Source organism: Camellia sinensis, chromosome 1 (genome assembly GCF_055761805.1).
Source record: "Camellia sinensis isolate YWXY chromosome 1, ASM5576180v1, whole genome shotgun sequence".
In the NCBI taxonomy this organism is placed as follows: Eukaryota; Viridiplantae; Streptophyta; class Magnoliopsida; order Ericales; family Theaceae; genus Camellia; species Camellia sinensis.
In genome coordinates this window covers 19,250,061-19,255,804 of record NC_138961.1, presented here as the reverse complement: position 1 = coordinate 19,255,804, position 5,744 = coordinate 19,250,061, and positions in this window count along the sequence as shown.

Genomic DNA, 5,744 nt, shown 5'->3' with positions numbered 1-5,744 from the left:
TTCATGTTGTTTGTTAGTTTGAGTAGCTTTCATGGTATTGAAAGTTGCATAATATGAGGATGGATGATTATCGATAAAAGATTGGCTTAACGAGTGTGAAAGAACACACTTGGCTCGAGTATGAGAGCAGTCAGTCACTTTGTGCAAATATTGCCAAACTTATCATCTTCTTTTTTTTTTTTAACCCAAAATTTTTGTACGAAATATCAACTCCTCCAATTTTAATCATAGCTTTGATAGATCCTCTGGTGCTGCAATGTTTGTGTTAAGTGGACCATCCATGGGTGATTTTTCTTGTTTACCAATGTTTTGGGCTTTTGGGTTGTTAATAGTGCAGTAATTATCCACTATAGTAATAATTATTTTATTAATGTTTTCGTAAAAAAAACTTGGGAAAAACATTGTCAACATGTCCATTGTTGTTCATCTTGGTAGGTGTTTTGTTGTAGCTTTTTTTATTAATTTTTTTCTTGTTCCAAAATTAGAAGGCTCCATTTCAACTTTGGCCTTGTTTTGTGAAGTTGTTTATAATTTGTTTGTTTGTTTTTTTTTTTTTAATTTTGAAAATATATGTCAAAATGTTTGGTTCATCTTGTGCATATTTATGAGACTAAAATAACTTAAATAATTTGAAAATTTTACTCATTCAAAAGTAGAGGAAAGTGTGTTTTTAGTTTCTAACTTTCTATTTTCATCTTACAACAGTTACGTCAAATAAGTTGATGTTTTTACCAAAAAAGTGAATAAATTTTGAATTTGTATATGCGCTATTCTTTGTTTTACAAAATAATTATGCACAAAATAGAACTAAAACTAAGATGGTGAAACGAATCAAACTATTCAAATTGAAATTGTGTTTGGTTGGTTAAACTTTTGTAGCATACACCACCATATTGATTATCAATGAAATGGATGTTCAAAGGACATCAATATTGGGATTCCACAGGGTCATGCCCACACACAGGTTAAAATCACAGTTCATTTTTCACTAGTCAAAGAAATTATTGTTAATTAATGGTACAAACTCTTGTCATTTATTGTTAATTAAAGGTACAAACTCCTGTCATTTGTCAAGTGTGGTGCGTGAACTTTGCCTACATCTTAGACCGTAAAGACGGAGGGACTTCTCACCTATCACAGACAGCTCAACACCTTTTCCCAAACCGTTGAGCAGTTAAAATCACAATCATCAAAAACCATTCCAGAATCCTTATTCTTTTCTTGCTAATCTTTTCCTTCTTGAACTCTGATTGTGGCCAAACTTCATTTAAACTAAGACTATAATTACTTGTATAAATATATTAATGGTTTGTAGGCGTTTTAGATGGTTTGATGAGCGATTTGATAAATGAAAAAAAATGTTTGACAATTGTTGAATGTGATAGTTACGAGATGTGAAATACATTCTTAAAAAAAGAAAAAGAAAAAAATGTTAATCCAAACTTAGACTAGTGAGATGTAAGAATTTTGACAAATCAAATTAATCTGTGGTTACATTAATCTTTTTTATATATATATAGTATTTTTTATATTTTTGTAAGAGTTATGCTAGAAAACTTAAATAATATATCAAATTTTCTATCAAACCTCTTACATGGGTGTAGAACCTACATACATGTGAGTTTGTAAAAAAATTTAGTAAATTATTTGAGATTCATAACATTTTTCTTTTTGTAAAACCCCACTATTTGGAGATCCAAATAATTTATAGATTTACCAATATAACCCAAAAATTTAAACTTAAGTTATTTAGTAACAAAATAAGAATATTTTATATGTTCAAGATGATTTATACAAACTTTCCATGTGAGATGGGGTGGTATTTTGCTTGCTGATCTTTTTCTTCTTAAATTGTGATTGTGGACAATCAATTTAAGGGACAACCATTGTCGGCAGGGGACTTTTGGGGATAACCCTAAGGCCATGTTTGTTTTGGATTATAAAGAATGTGATTGGATTATGATAGATGTGGGATCTATTAAAATGATATTTGTTTGTGAAATTAGGAAGGGAATTCATAGTCCCTTAAGACTATGATAGGCTTTGGAAGAGGAGATTAGCAAAGACCTCAAAGAATTAAGTTTCAAAACTAGTGAGGAGATTAATTTGGAAAAAAACTATTTTACTCATGTTATATGTGTGTTTGTGTGTGTGTGTTTTTTTTTAAGTCTTACGTCATTATATATATACCAAAAAAATATTTATAAAATATAATTTTTAATATTAAAATATATCAAAAACACTAAAAGGTATTTATGATATTTCATATAATTAATCCCCTTATTGAAATATATCATAAATAAACATAATTTTTTTTTTTTAGAAAAAGGTTGAGACTCCTCTTTTCCTTGACCCCCACCACTTTCAATGTATTGGGATTGGCCAATTTTTTGCTCTTTGCTTTTTGTTTTTTTTTTCTCCTGTCACTCACTAACATGTGTCTATAGGAGTTATAGGGGTCAAGAAAAAAATGAGTCTCTATCATTTCTGTTTGTTTTAATTCTTTCACTAACAATTTCTCCACTGATAAACTCATTCAACCTAAGTCTGAAAATAAATGGTGCTAAGGGCATAATAGATATAAATAGTTTCACTACGGATTATTGATGCGAATGAACTTGCCAAATTGGGTGCACAACCATTGTCGGTGGGGGGACTTTCTTACACATGCAATTATTTATTTATTTATTTTTGTGGCTAAATTGGATGATTAGAAACAAAATCTATAGTTGAGAAATAATGTTGCAATTAAAAGTATAGGGGCTAAGTTGATATAACGGGCAAAATACATAAACTATAAGTATAAAGTATAATTTGTCCTAATTAAAATTAAGACTTGTAGAGTTGGTTTGGATCACCGGGTTAAAACTCAATATATATAAAGATAATTAGGATTACCAATTAAGGCATTATTTTGAAGGGGTTAGGCTTCTCTCCAGTTCGTAATCGGATTGGAGCATATTGTTGAGTTCATAGAGTCCATCATAAGTTCTGTTTCAATAATTTGAGCCGTTTAACGTGTAGAACTCATCGAGTATTTTAATTCTGTAAAAAATCACGTTAATCACATATTGATAGCTACTTGATTGGATCAGATTTCTGTCAACAGTAAATATAATTTTCAAAATAAATTGGTAACAAAAATCTGATCCAATCAAATAGCTATTGATATCTGATCAATGTGATTTTTTAAGGGATAAAGTATTCGACGAGCTCTACACATTGAACGATTCGGGTTATCGAAATAGAACCCGTGGTGGGTCCCATGAACCTAACAAATTCAGTCCATTTTGTGGATTGAAGACAAGCTGCTCCCATTTTAAAGAGTAATGCTAGGAATATCAATATTTCTACTAAATAAATGATCAAATATCTCATATAGATGTCAGGGCTACACACATATAGAACCCATACCCACGTGACATATTTGGTCAAATATTTGGTAAAAATGTTGAAATCTATAGCATTTTCCTATTTTGAAAAGTAAGATTTGGTTTATTTGTTATCTGGGAAGTTATCGGGTACTCTTACGTGATGTTTTAGAGTATTATGATTGGCGAAAAATATGAGGCTTATAATTTTGTATTGGGTAATTGAAAAATATAAAAGGCATGATAAATACTGATTAATGAAAGAATATGAATACGTGATACTCTGAAAATATCCAACAATTTTCCTTCTTATCGTCACAATTTCTTTTTCCCAGTCTTGACTCCAATATACATGTGTTAAACTTCTGGTGATTAATTTCTTGTCAAATTTCTTCCTATGATGGTTTTAGCAATTTTGTTTCAATTCATCTCCACCCCCACCCAAAAAAACACAAAAGCGTTCTTTTAAATTCTAAAGTCAATTTTTATAGAAGGCCCACTCAACTTAACTTTTTTAACATTTATTAAATGCATTAAATTTAAATTTTTAAAGCAATTTGTTTTCAGTTAAAAAATGATTGATAAAAAGGTTAATTTTTATAAAAGGCTCACATTTTATCAAATGCATCAAAATTTTTAGCAATAATTTTTTTTCTAAAACAATAAAAAAAAAATACTATTAAAAAAAAGTAATTATCAAACCAACCCTCAAGACAGAAAGATAACTAAAAGACTTGAGGGTTTTATTGATTTATTTGGTCTTGTTGTGGTTGACCATTAAGGAATTGTTTGGAAAAAACAAACTTGATTTTTATTTTTTATTTATTTTTTAAATCCTAAGATTGTTGTATAGGGCATAGATGGTTGGTGACCTTAATAGTTCCAAGATTTTTAGACACATGGAAATGATGTGCCATCTACTTTGACTCCTAAACCCTAAGTAAAATATCAAAAACGTATTTGAATAAGATCGTTGTCAAGCTTTCTATCCACCACTTTGTGATGCTTCCATTGCTTTTCATTCTGTTCTCTATAGCTTTGATCTAGACAACATACCTCAATTTCCCATCTCCTCCTGGACGGTCTCTAGTCCAAGATTTGAGACAATTCGATTCAGTTTGGTTCATTGAGTTCACTTTTGAATCTCTTTTTGATAATTAGAACCATTCATATTTCAAGATTTGTTGAGTACATTATTTCTGTAAAAAATTACGTTGATTGAATAATGAATATTATGTATTCAGATCACTTCTGTCTAAAAAAAATAGACGGTCAAAAAATTATTGATTTATAAAAAAATGATCGAATACATAGTATCTGTTATTCTATTAACGTAATTTTTTTTATAAGAATAATATACTCAATAAATTTTAAAATATGAACAACAAATTATAAAAAAAATAAAATAAAAAAATAAACTCAACAGGCCAAACTGAACCCTTCCGTCCAAATGGTGAACTGTAGGCAAGCCAGCCTTTTTTTTAAGCTTAAGTCCCAAGGTTGACCAATTATTCTTCCATCCACTTCATTGTAATCTAAGATTGTATGACCCATCATCTTCTTTTTCCATCCCTTTCTCAACAATTTTAACATTGGCTTCATTTTATCTTCTTATTTTTTTAATGTATTTTAATCTTTTATTTTAACTTTAATCCGATGTCTAGCGTAATTGTTACTCTCAAATTATGTGTTTTAGGTAGAGGCAATCACCCCCACAATACTTATAAAAATTATTTTTTTTTGTAAGTTAATCCATTCAATTTGTTTTTTTTTATCTTATAAACTCAGGTCTCGTTTGGGACAACCTATTTTAATAATTTTTTTTTAACTTTTTAACTAAAATATAAGATTAAAAAAAAAATAGTATGTTTAAAATGATTTTTTAATTTTTTACAAAAATATGTGCAAAAAATAGAGAGAAAAGAGATTTTTGACTTTTTGGTATAAATTATACGTGTTTTAATTTTCTTAATAATTTTTTGACTTTTAAACTAAAAATATTGCATGTTAAACGAGGCCTCAGTCCCTATGTATTAAAAATATATATAATACAAGTCTTCATGAATATCAACAAAGATCTCAGTCATGTTTAGTTTGTATTTGTGGGACAATTTTGAAAAATAGTTTTCTAGAAAAAGTTTACAAAAATTGAAATTTTATTTGGTCGCATATTTTGATTATAGTTTTGGAGTTTTAGATGATTTATTTATTTATTTATCTAGTTGAATAGATGGGTTTGAGAGAAAAATGATTGATTGATGTGTAAGATGTGAGAAAGAAAGAGAGGGGGAGAGAAAAAATGATTGCTTAATGTATAGTTGTTGGCTACATATTTGGTATAAGCCAATCCCAACTTAACACATGGCATGTAAA